Genomic DNA, 13,564 nt, shown 5'->3' on the forward strand with positions numbered 1-13,564 from the left:
TGCTGTACGCCCCAACCCCTCTGTCCACCCTCCCACACTGCCTGCCTGGAGAAGATAAAGCTGTTAGCAGCCACCGTGTGGTGACGGATGGGTTGGACTGTCCGGGGATTGCCGAGCGGCACCATCGATCGAATTCGGGCCTCCATGGCTGGCCACAGTTAATTTATGTGGGGCTGGAGAGTGCTAATCAAGCCCGTTTACAGGAAGTTAACTTTAATGTCCTACCACCAGGCATTCAAAGACAGGCCCAGGCTTGTGTTCCCTCTTGGAAGGGTAGGGCCACCGGGGTCAGGTCTGGGACAGAACCATGGCTGGACACAGAACACAGACCCACTCCTGGCCACCGGTCTCTGCAGTGACTTTCCCTGTACAGGTGGAGCCTGGGCTAATCTGAGGTACACAGTGTGGGCAACCTCAGACCTGATGAGCAGAGACAGGACAAGGACAAACCGAATGCCTAGCCAGCTGCTATCCTGGTCCTTGTGGCATCAGGACCATGACTGCAGCAGGTCCTAAAAAAAGAAAAAAGCCCCACAAACCAGGCAGTGGTGGCGCACGCCTTTAATCCCAGCCAGCACTCAGGAGGCAGAGGCAGGCGGATTTCTGAGTTCGAGGCCAGCCTGGTCTACAGAGTGAGTTCCAGGACAGCCAGGGCTACACAGAGAAACCCTGTCTCAAAAACAAAGGAAATACCAAAAATAATGTTCCATCTGTCACACACGTGTGTGACAGTCAGAAGTCAGTTGTCTCCTATGCTGTGGGGTTTGGGGACTGAACTCATTACATCCTCAGGCTTATGGCAGGCCCCTTTGCCCACTGCACCACCACAGCTGTCCCAGTGCCACAGGTGTCTAAGTGGCCCTGTGAAAACCTGCACCAAGAGTGGTAGCACTTTTCTTAAAGACAAACTGGGCCACCTCCCTCCTGCCTTCCGAGAGAGCTCAGGTCCTGGCTCTGCCTGCATCCTGTTGTTAGAGTCTTGTCACATCAGTATGGCTTCAGGCCACCTGGTGAGTGTTCCCTAGCACAGAGGGGTGTCTGACGAGTTAGCCACCATGTGTCTTCTGGCATCATGCTCAGTTGGAAACCCTGCAGTCATCATCCATCAGTATCCCTGGGTTCTCTTTAATACCCGCTGACTAGTGTTGCTCAGCCTCAGTTTCCCCCATCTCACACACCTCATCTTCCCTCCTGGAACTCTACTGCTGGGGGCTGGATCTGAGATTCCATCTAGCCAGGACCTTGAGTTGGGGGGGTGGTGACTGGAGGCTAGCCTTCAGAATAGGAGGAACCCTGTCCATAAGAGCAAGTTGGGGTGGAGGAAGGTGCCTGCGGGTCTTGAGGGCTGGGCCTCTGTGTGGTCCTGTGGGCACAGGGGAGCCCTGGCAGGCCGCAGAGAGAAACGAACTACACTGAGATACGAGTTAGAAGTGCCAGGGCCTGGAGATAGAGAATGGCGTCTGGATGGAGACCTCAGTTCTAGGCTGTGTGACCTCAGGCAGATGAGACCTCTCTGTGCTTCAGCCCCCCATGGGGATCTTCCTCCTTCAGCCTTGCAGCTGTGTGCCTGGCCTCTGTGCCCCTCACCCAGAGTCATCACAAATAAGGACATCCTGACTGGAGCACATTCACTGTCACCAGAGCCCTCGGGAGCCAGGGGAGCCTGAGGCACAGAGTGAGATCCAGTCTCACAAAATCTAACAACTGGATGAGAAGATGACCTAACACAACTCCAGGAGCCGGGGGCCCAGGTGGTGTTGAGAGGGCCCCGGATTGAGTGGTCAGCAGGTTACAGGGTGCCTGACCCTCCTGGGAGCACTGGCAGGTGTCGTCGCAAGGTAACACCACCTAGGAGCAAAGCCCTTGAGGTTGGGATGAACTGGGGGACCCATTGAGCCACAGAAGCCAGCTCTGGCCACCACTCCAGAGCACTGGGGAGCCACAGGTAACTCTGGATGTGGGGGAGTAAGAGATGATTTTTTTTAAATAAACATGAGACAGTCTTACTAGCCAACCCAGACAGGCCTTAAACTTACAACAGTCCTGCCTCGGCCTCCTACGTGCTGTGACATGTATTTACCAGCCCCATGCAGTCTAAGTTTTATTATTTTGTGTGTGTACTCATGTGTGAGCCATGGGTCACATGTGGTGGCAGAGGACAACCATTGTATGGCCTCCAGGATTCAAACTTGGGTCGCAGGACCTGTACACGCCGTTACTCACTGAGCCTTCTTGGCAGCCTTGAGTGCTGTTCTTAGATTTTATTTATTTTCATTTTACGTGGGCAAGGGCTCTGCCTTCAGGCGTGTGCATGCAGGAACTGTCCGAGAAGAGGGCAGATTCAATGGAGCTGGAGTCTCGGATGGTTGTAAACTGCCCTGTGGGTCCTGGGAACTAAACCTGGGTTTCTGGAGGAGAAGCCACCGTCTTCCCACCACGAAGCCTCTCCAGCTGCAGCTGCTGTTCTTAGATGTCCTGTAGTGACAAATCCATGGAGCAGTGGGCTCAGACAGCATCTTTTGCAGCTTCGGGCAGGATGGGGGAACAGGTCCACAAACCACTGAGTGTCTAGATGGGTCAAGATGAGCTCCCCTGCCTGACCTACCCACACTCGAGGTCCAGGAAGCTGCCCCTGCTGTGACCTGGGCCTTGCCACCTGCACACATGGAGCACCGGGTAAGGCAGTCATATCACCCCAACATGCCCGGTTATCTCTGATCACACCCCTAGCCAGCATCACCCCCACCCCTCCTGCCTGCCTCCCCTCTCAGACAACATCTTCATTACAGGACCGAGTTGTTTAAATAAATGAATTAATATTGACGAGCCATCAGTGAGCTAATAAATGATTAGTTAAGGCACACATACATCACACCGTGGGGATGCCCAGAGCCCTTAATTACTGCTGCGGTGGGGCTAGCAGCCCTGCTACTGCCCAGGAGCCAGGGTCCCCCAGAGTCCACTGAGGTGCCCCCCTGGAAGGGTGAGCTGGAGCATCAGTAGGAAGTCCACACTACTATCCTTCCATATGTTGTCATGACCCCTCAGTTTAGCCACAGTCCAAGGGATAAAATGTGGTGCAGGGGTGGAGGCCCTGTCTAGAATCCCCCAGTGAGAGGCTGAGGGCGTGGTCAGGGGGTGGAGCCCCTGCCTAGCTTATGCAAGCCCTGGGTGCATACTCAACAACACCCAACAATAAGTCTCTCTGCAGCCTCCGGTCTTCCTCAGTACACTCCAGAGCAAGATCCATCTCAGGACCTCGCACACGACCCTAGGCAACATGGTGTCTGGAACCTTCTTTCTCATATTTTCTGTGCGCCTGCCAAGAACTGAGTTCTTCTCATATAACAACTTAAAATTCCTCTTTTTGGGGGATAGAGGATGGCTCATACAGCCATCTGTAACAGTCCCAGGGGACTCATCCCTAGCTGCTAACCTCCCATGGCCACCAGGCACGCGCGTAGCACGCACGGTAGCATGCAGGCCCAGCACTCATGTACATAATTAATTAATTTTAAAATCCTCTCCCAGAGCCGGGCGGTGGTGGCGCACGCCTTTAATCCCAGCACTTGGGAGGCAGAGGCAGGCGGATTTCTGAGTTCGAGGCTAGCCTGGTCTACAGAGTGAGTTCCAGGACAGCCAGAGCTACACAGAGAAACCCTGTCTCAAAAAAACAAAACAAACAAACAAACATCTCCCAGGAAGCCCTCACAAAGCACAGCTTTCCTGGGGTGCTCAGGCCATCCCTTCAGACCACCTGTCCCTGCTGTTTAACGGACTCTTTCTTTGATGAGTTGCCTGGGGGTCCACTGGATGCAGATCTTGTGAATGAAAAACCAGAAAGAAAAAAAAAAAAGAGAGAGATGGGGAGGCACTGGGGTTGGCTCAAACAGTAGAGCATCTGTTTGTTCAGCCTGAACAAAGCCATGCAGCCCCCACCTCACCTCCCTACCATTGCACCACAGAAAACAGTCCTGGAGATTCACCCCTGTCAGTCCAGTACTGGGAGGTGGAGGCAGGAGGATCAGGATCTGGAGTTTAAGGTGGCTTGGTTACATGAGACCTTGTCTCAAAAATAAACAAACATAGATTGAAGGCTTCCATCCTCTGTCTGTGGGGCCTCAGTTTCCCCACCTATGACCCTGGGCGGACCACTGGCCCTGCTTGTCCTTGGAGTCCCAGCAGATGTACAGAGGCCAGCGTAGAGGCTGCTGGCTGCTCATAGGGACCCTGATGTCTCCTGAGCCCTCTCTGTCCCCCTTCCTTGTTCAGTCCCTTTGTGTGAAGGAGACACAGTGATGGCCCCAGTGAGGGGCCAGGGAAGACAGCTCATCTCCTTGGCTGGCAACAAACCATCAGGGACCCTAGAAAGAGATCCGTGAGGGGCTGGCACAGTCCTGCCTTCGGGTGGGCTAGGAACCTGAGAACGTGTGCAGGAACACTGGGTCCCCCTCATACCCAGAGGCGGGGCACCTAAAACAGGGCCAGTACTACTAATCCAGCTGTGCATTTATTGGGCTTCTCCTGTATACAGGGCCTTCTGGCCATCTTACCTAGACAGTGAGTGTCTGGAGACAGACAACCTCCCTTAAGGACCTCAGTTTCTCCTCCTGTGGAATGGGGTTGGCTTCTTCCATCCCAGGCACACACTGAGGACGGAGACTCTTCTGAAGGGCATCCGTGCAATGCCCTGGAAACACACAACTATGCAAAGATTGTTGTAATATCCTGGTCTTACCACACAGACTAAGTACTCAATAAAGGTGTGCATTAACACTACTTTCTAGCCTGGTTACTTTGGAGAAAGAGGCAGCCACTCTGCCTCAGTTTCCAAATTTGTAACGCCCTCCCCAGGTCCCAGGAATGAGCCCCCAGTACCCTTGTAGTCATTTACAAGAAGCCGTCCCCCTTCCCAGGCCCCCAGGCTGCGGTTCTCAGCCCAATAATCTAATCTTGTTTCCAAGGCTCCCCCGATCAATAACCCCCAGGCAGCGCCAAAATGAGGCTCTTAAAGGGCCAGCAGCCTGCCTGGACATTGGGGCCTAGTCCCTCAGCTTCATTTGGCAAAAACTGTCCTCTGCGGCCCCCACCCGCTGGCTGTGTGGCCCCAAGCAAGAGGTCTGACCTATCAGAAATGTCAGTGCCTAGAGGACTTAATACCTGCTCCATCTATGGGTCTGCCCAAGTAGGAAAAAGATGGTGGGTGTTGGCTTCTGCCCTCTTGTGTAGCCTGCCCGCCCTCTGCCTTCCCTAGCCTTCCTCCTGGGCAGACCCTCAACACCAACCCCTATCCCAGGGTTTGTTCAAAAGCATTTACTGGGAAAAGGCCAGCCCTATATGCCTACTGACCAGCCCCTTTTCAGCGTCCCCTACCGGAGACCAGCAGGACCCAGAGTCCCCTCTTTAAGACCAGCTGTCTGGAGATGCCAGGATCAGCAGGTGTGGAATGTTCTGGAAGCCAAGATGGAAAGCCGCTCCAGATCTAGGTTGATAGAATCTTTAGAAATACAATAATGAGAAAATCTTGGTGAATTTTTCTAGAAGTATCTGTGGTTGGCATCTCAAGAGATACAGTGATGGGGTTGTCAGGAAGCTTCTGTGCTGACTGGTCAGGCGCTAGGGCCATGGGCTTGCTGGTCACTATTTCCAGTCACCCCTTGATCTTGCTTAGTCACCAGCAACTAGGATTAAAACTGAGCCTCCCTCCAGCCGAACCACTGTCCACATAGCAAGTGGCTGGGCCTGGATGCAGCAGAGTCTAGAGATCACAGAGGCCGAGTGTATGGGGAAACTGAGGCCTAGGGATAGCCACTGATATGCAGGAGCCTACTGACTCTGCTAACCTACTCCAGGGGCTGCCTGACCTTCTCCCAGAGGCCCCCCCGGACACCCTAGCTGATCCCTAACCTGATCGCCCTCTGTGTACAGTAAGTGCAGGGCTGAGCAGGGGTCAATGGCACAGCTGACCTGGTGGTTACCGTTGCCAAGGAGATGGCCTATGGTCACCATGGGTGAGAGCAGGCATGGGCAGGAGGAAGAGTGGGTGATCAGAACAGTCAGGGCCCATGTTGGAGAATCTGGACAGCTGCCTGTCTGTGCATCCCTGAGGACTCCAGGAATGGCCACCCGTGCACATCTGGACCTGCTGGCCAGTCACAGATGAACTCCTGTCTGCAGGTTCAACCAACCAGTGGCCAGCAAAGGCAGCCAGGAGATGACACACGACCTAAATCCCCCGTTAGCATGTAGTACACTCACTCCCCGGAGACCACAGAAGGCATTCTAGATGGAAGACCAGTGTCCCAGTGCCCTGTGGGGCGAGTGGGAGCCCAGCCTGCTGCAGAGCCAAGGGAGACAGCTCACCCGTCTGGCCTCAGGACTGATCTCTGTTTGGCAGAAGTTCCCTGGTGAAAAACATCTTGTGGAACTGAGGCAGGGGGGTTTCCATTATCATAAACACGTCCTGTAACCAGTTAGGCCTCTGAGTCCTTTACTGGTTCCCTTTAGATACAAAGGGAACACCGGAGGCAGGAATCTGGCTTCCCAGCAGTGACAAGCCTCATATGGAGGAAGCCTCGAAGGTGGAAATTAGGACAACACAGATAAACTGAGGGACGAACTATGCTCCTCTTTGAGGTTATGAGTCCAGGCAAGAGCCATGGGAATGGTGGCGTGGCGAAGGATCCTGGGGCACATGTGGATGTGCCCGCTGCAGCCGCTCAGTCCATGAGGACCCGCCGTTCATACGACGTCGTTCCCAGCATAAGGATCGCCCAGAACAGAGGACACGAGTGCTTATGCATGGAATATGAACATGAACTGAGACTCTGGGACACGAATGTGTCCAACATGAGTGTGCACACACCAACATGCGTGGCGCACGCCTTTAATCCCAGCACTTGGGAGGCAGAAGCAGGCGGATTATTTCTGAGTTCGAGGCCAGCCTGGTCTACAGAGTGAGTTCCAGAACAGCCAGGGCTACACAGAGAAACCCTGTCTCGAAAAAACAAAAAAAGAAAAAAAAATTCTCTCCATAGGGGTGGATCTCGGTGTGGACGTCGCTCGTGGCATGCACGAAGCACGAGCTATCTGAACACTTAAGTTCCATGCCCACGATCTGCACAGGTGCCTTCTGGTACACTTACGAAGTGCGCTTGCGCACACGGAGCCGAACCCCGTGCACGCTGGAGCGTTTCTGAGTGTCGCTCGCCATCTAGTGAACCGAAGCTGAACTGCAGTCCCATCCTGGAAAACTTGGGGGGGGTTCCAGTGTGGCCTTCCGTCTCCCTCCTTGGGGCCAGTGTTTGCCATGGTTTCATTGGACTAAGAAGGAAAAGGAACGGGGACAAGGCTATGATCCTCGGAGTCAAAGGCAGGGCAGACAGGAAGGACACCCCCAACCCTCGCTTCTGGACTGATCGATCAAGCAACAGGAAGCAAACCAGTGAGCAGGGCTCCTTCACAGCGTCCACATCAGCTAAGGCCTTGAGTTCCTGCCCTCACTTCCCTCATCGTAGACTGTAAACTGTAATTTGAAGTAAACCCTCTTTATGTGACACACAACCACAGACAAGTGGTGTCTTTTGCGACCCAGTGCACACAGGAAGGCCCAAACTCCATTCCACTTCTTCCCAGTCTCCTGGGATTCCAGCATTCAGGATTAGAGTCTGTGTGACCATAAGCATGTGGCATAGTTCCGTGCCTCAGTTTCCAAGTGGTCTGAGATCACCAAAGGGGCTTTCTGAAGATAGCTAAGGTCTGCAGGCATGTGCAAAGGCCCTGTAGCTGGTGCTCCAAGGCTAGGCTGAATTTCGAGGTCTCAAGGCTGCTGCTGAGGGGCCCCAGGCTTCTGTCCTGAATACAGGATTTGGGGACATTTGTGGGATTGGACCTAGGACCTCAAGGTATTTCAGATGGATTCTGTTCTCTGTTTCTCAACTTTAAATATATATATTATATAAATATATAAATATAATATATATATTATAGGAAGTTTTCAAAACAGAGTACCTGAAGAGAGCACTTCAGAAGTCTGTCCCATGCTGGGAGCTGAGTGGCTGTCCCAAAGTCAAGGCAGAGAGAGAGGCCCCTGTGAGCCTCAGAGGGAAGCAATGCCCAAGGTTCCCAGCAGGGCAATTCCCAGGGGTAGAGACCCCTGAGGCGACACAGACCAAGTGAGGAGCCAGCCCCAGCCTCAGTTCCCAGTGATGAATAGCAAAAGTTGCAGCTGCCCTGACTGATATGCAAACATGCAAATGAGGCATAATTACACTAGTTTCAGTGGGGATCTTATAAGGTCCCCCACTCCCTTCACCATGTCTGCCCAACTCCAGCCTGGCCTCACCTGGCCACAGGATCCAACCTCACCGCAGCTTGCAATGTCCACAAGGGGACCCTGTGGGATGGATGTCCCCAACAGCCAGGGACCATGAACTAGGAACAACCCTGTCCCTGGGCCCAGAGAACTCCCTGAAGACACCAGCCTTTCCTGGAGCACGCTGTACCAGGTCCCCAGGCTGCACCCAGGAGAGGGGCCTTCACCTGAGGCTGGCCCAGCTCAGTAAACCAGGGCAGCGCACTGACAGGGGAAAACCTCGGAGGCCAGAGCAGACTAGACAGAGAGACACAGAGAGAGTGCTGGACAATATGGCAAAGGGAGATGTGGGATAAAGACAGACAGACAGACACAGACAAACTGACACACACAGAGACAGACAGACAGACTGACAGACAGACAGACAGACAGACAGACAGACAGAACTGACTGTGGGATGCACGCCTGTAATCCTAGCTCTCTGGAAGCAGAGGCAGAAGGATCATGAGTTCAAGGTTATCCTTGGCTACACAGCTAGTTCAAGGCCAGCCTAAACCTAGTCCCCTAGAAGACAGTGGGGGAAAGCCCTGCATAGGCCAAATCCCTCTCCATCTGGCCTGGTGCCAGCCACCAGCTGCCACCTCAGGTCTCCTCCCGCCTCTGGTGGGGGGGGGGGTGGCCCAGCTGCTGCAGGCCTTGAACCACACACCACTCCGAGCTCCTGCAGCTGCTGCCTTCCTTCTCTGCCTAGGACCCCAAAGTCCACTGCCCAGAAGCGGGGGCTGTGTGGGCCTTCAGACTCACTCATGGGAGCTTCAGTCCCCTCATCAGTGAAGTGGAAACTTCCATCCTCTTCCTCTTCCCCCACTAGCACAGGGACCACCAAGGGTCTGCAGGTCACACGGCGTGAAGTAAAAACAGCTAATGAGGGCCAGTGAGAGGGCTCAGCAGGAAGAGGTGCTTTCGTCTGATGACCTGAGTTCAATTCCTAGAAATATCTGCTATGAGGAAAAAACATTTCTTGTGTGTGTCCATGGCATTTGTGAGTCCTCACACACACAAATCAACTGTAGGGTTTTTTGTTTGTTTGTTTGTTTTTGTAATATCTAATAATCCAGCAGATAGTGCAGGCCAGAGGTTAGAGGAAATAGCAGAATTGCTTTGAGGTTGGCCAGTGCAAAGGTTCTGTGGTCAGCAGAGACCACGACACTGAAGAGGCAGGACAGGGGATCCAGTGTCCTTGGAAGATGAGCTTGCATGCCTGGCCCTCCTCCTTGCATCATGCCCAGCCTTCAGCTGGGTTATTTTGGATCAGGATCTCAGTCTGTATGTAGCCCAGCCTGGCCCAGAATTCATGACAATCCTCCTGCTTCAGCCTATTGTCACAGAGCTTACATGTTAGATTGGAACTCAGCGCTTTACCCTGGGGCCCTCTGTGGCTGGAAAGGAGCCGGACATCCCTGTCTCTAACCTGAGACACAGGACACAAGGAGGTCACAATGGTGTGTGGAGGTTTGCACTTGGCCCCTCCCTCAGGTATTTTTATGAGATTGGTTATTTAAATATTATATTAATGTATCTGTGTGTGGGCCACATGAGTGCAATGTCCTCAGAGGCCAGAAGAGGCTGGAGCCCAGAAATTGAAATCAGCTGGTTCCGGCCTGTGATACAGATACTGCTCTCAGAGCTGCAGTCCAGTGGAGGAACAGCAAGTGCTCTCAGCCACAGCACAACTCTCTTCAGTCTCCAGGCCAGGCCTGAGCCCTGGGCCTTGCAGCCTACTTCCTCCTGTGTGACCCTGGGGGCACCCCCTAGGCTCACAGGCTCCTCAAAGGGACTGCCCCTCCTTAATGCCCAGACACCTGCAGGGCTCCAATCTCCACAGCTGAGACTCAGGACCCCCTTGAGACTTCCCACCGCTCACCACTTGGCCATCCGTGTATTTCTTCCTCTGACTAAATGCTATGGTGGCCTGTGTCGGTCTCCCCAGCAAATGGGAAGGTGTGGCTGCAAGAGACTGCCTTCTGGACCAACCTGGGCTACATAGTAAGGCCCTGCCCCCAACTTTCCAAAAATGAAAAAGTTGGGGAGGAAGGCAGGGGTTCAGTCAGTAAAGTATTTGCCATGCAGGCAAGGGAATCTGAGTTTAAGCCCCAAATCCCACATAAAAGGCTGGGTATGGCTATGCACACTTGGGGATAGGGCTAGAAGGTCCCCAGGGACTTCCTGGCCACTCTGCCTGGGAATTAGGGAGCTCCATGTTCTGTAAGAGGCCCAGTCTCGCCGGGCGGTGGTGGTGCACGCCTTTAATCCCAGCACTTGGGAGGCAGAGGCAGGCAGATTTCTTAGTTCGAGGCCAGCCTGGTCTACAGAGTGAGTTCCAGGACAGCCAAGGCTACACAGAGAAACCCTGTCTCGAAGGAAAAAAAAAAAAAAAAAAAGCCCAGTCTCCAAGCCCTAAGGCAGACAGCTAGATGAGCTGAGTTTGGTCCTGGGACCCGGCTGGTGGGTGTGAGGCCTATGAGTCAGCCTCTCACTCTGACTTTGATACTGTGGAGCATACGAAAGCACACACATGCACACGCAGGCACACGCATGAGATGAATAAATACAGTTTATTTCTCTACCTAGTCTAATTTATTTGTTTTGAGACAAATTCTCACTATCTAGCCCTCTAGATGAGGCTGGCCAGGAACTCAGTCTCTATGGAAATCTGCCTGCCTCTGCCTCTCAAGTGCTGGGATTAAAGGCGTGCGCTACCACCAACCGGCTAAGTACAATTTTTTAAATGAGTCAGTGAGCAATCAGGGAAGACACCCAGTGTCGACCTCTGACCCTCTGACCTCCTCGGGAAAACATGCGTGTACCTAGAAAGATAAATAAAAACAGGACAAAAGTACCAGAGAGCAAAGCCTGCAAAAACTAGCTACAGATGGACTTCTCAAATCAAACTATAAAACCCTGAGAAGCCCCGCCCCCAGGCCTCCCACCCCTGTCCGGAGCCCCGCCCCGAGCCGACCACCCCTGCCCAGAGCCCCGCCCCCGGACGCCGCCCCTGCCCGGAGCCCCGCCCCAGGCCGCCCACCCCTGCCCGGAGCCCCGCCCCCGGGACGCCACCCCTGCCAGGAGCCCCGCCCCCAGGCCGCCCACCCCTGCCCGGAGCCCCGCCCCCAGGCCGCCACCCCTGCACGGAGCCCCGCCCCCAGGCCGCCCACCCCTGCCCGGAGCCCCGCCCCCAGGCCACCACCCCTGCCCGGAGCCCCGTCCCCGGGACGCCCGCCCCTGCCGGGAGCCCCGCCTCCGGGACACTCGTTCCTACTCTGCCCCAGTGCATTTCTCTCTTTCCTTTTTTTCTTCCCCAATGGATACTTCTTTTGTTGTTGTTTGTTCTTCACAAAAACTTACCCTTCAACCAGGCGTGGTGAGCAAGCCTGAGATCCCCTGGGGGTCCAGGCAGGAGGATGAAGAGTTCCAGGCCAGCCTGAGCTAGTGTGAGCTAGTGTGAGCCCCTCAACACTGTCGCCTTAAATAATTAACCAATAAGAATGGAGCGGGGCATGGTGGAGCAGGCTGTCATGTCACCTGGGGGGGGGGGACTTGAATTCCCAGCACCCATGCATTGGCTCACAAGCGCCTTGTAACTCCAGCGCCCCAGGACCTGACGTCCCCTTCTGGCCGCTGTGGGTACTATGTGCACGTGGTGCACAGACAAGCTGGGATAGGAAACACATACAAAAATAAATAAATAAAAATATTGAGGAAGACTGATGTGTGGGGAGGCGATTAGAGAGACGTCGTTCTATTGTGATTATTGTGCTTTCCTTAACTTCAGTAATATCTGAAAATATTGTGATTATTGTGCTTTCCTTAACTTCAGTAATATCTGAAAATATTGGCGTGTGTGTTTGTTTGAGAGAAGGTCTCCTATGTATACAGCTCAGGCTGGTTTCATGATCCTCCTGCCTCAGCTTCCCAAGACCTAGGATGACATCCTGTTTATCCAAGTGGCTATTTGTAGTTATTTATTTTTGAGACAGGGTCTCAATGTAGCCCAGGCTGGCCTCAGACTGTGTACCTGAGGATGACTCTGAACTCTGCTCCCCCGCCCCCACCTTTTCCGTGCAAGTGTGTGTCACCGTGACAGTTTATATAGTGCTGGGCATGAGCTGCAGGGCCTGCATGCTGGACAAATATCTCTACCCACTAAGCTGTAGTCCCAGCCTGTGGTAGATATTTACTAATGTGTTTTTGTTTTGTTTTGTTTGTGAAGGACACAAATCCTCCGGGGGGACCCAATGGACCGAAGTCTTTTTTATCCTATGATCTTATTTCTCCAGCCTTAGCTTCTAGGTGGGAGGCTACAGTAAAAACCAGAGCAATTGGACTTGTTATATGTTTGTTTGAGAAAGAGTAGCCCAGGCTGGCCTGTAACTGGAGATTGTATAGCCTGAGTGCTGGAATGGCAGGGTAAGCCACCACACCCAGCCCCCCTCCCCGTCTCCAGTAGTTCTGGATTTGAGCCTTTTTCCTGCCCTGGAAAGAGGGCAACGACCTCAAGAATACAGGGAGCCCAGCTGAGTGCAGACTTTCCTATCCACTGGCTTGTGCTCTCTGTCTCTCTTGTGTGTGTGTGTCTGTGTATGTGTGTGTGTATGTATGTATGTGTGTGTATGTGTGTGTCTGGCCAAATATCTGCCTCCAATCTATTTCTGTTTCTTTCTCTGTTACACACACACACACACACACACACACACACACGCATGCACGCACGCATGCACACATACACACACAGAACTGCACACTCACTGGGCCTGCTGTGTGCCTACTGCTCCCTGGACCTACCTGTCCTTCAACTCATCCCTCATTTGCCAATGGCAATGTTTGGGAGAGAAAGAACCATGTATAGCCCAAAGCTGAGGCCCTTGTCGGTTAAGAGGGGTTGACATGGCCCTTCTCCGAAGGCTGGAGGACCCAGGAGACTCCCAGCAGAAAGGTAGCATCATAGTACCAGCCACAATAGCAAATTCCTGAGTAATTCTACTCCCTAGGCCTTCTCTGAGATGGGATAGACACTGGCTCTGGGATGTAGTTTATGAGGGTTCAGAGTTTAACTGAACCGGGGCACTGCAAGAGGCTGGGGGGCTCCCAACAGGGTGACCCGTTGGTCAGTCGGTGTGATCAGGGGTGAGGGCTTTTACCAGTAGTTCCCAGGTCCTCAGGTCTGAGTCTTTGCTAAGTTGGGCTCTTGGG

The sequence above is a fragment of the Arvicanthis niloticus genome, chromosome 22 (genome assembly GCF_011762505.2).
Source record: "Arvicanthis niloticus isolate mArvNil1 chromosome 22, mArvNil1.pat.X, whole genome shotgun sequence".
NCBI lineage: Eukaryota > Metazoa > Chordata > Mammalia > Rodentia > Muridae > Arvicanthis > Arvicanthis niloticus.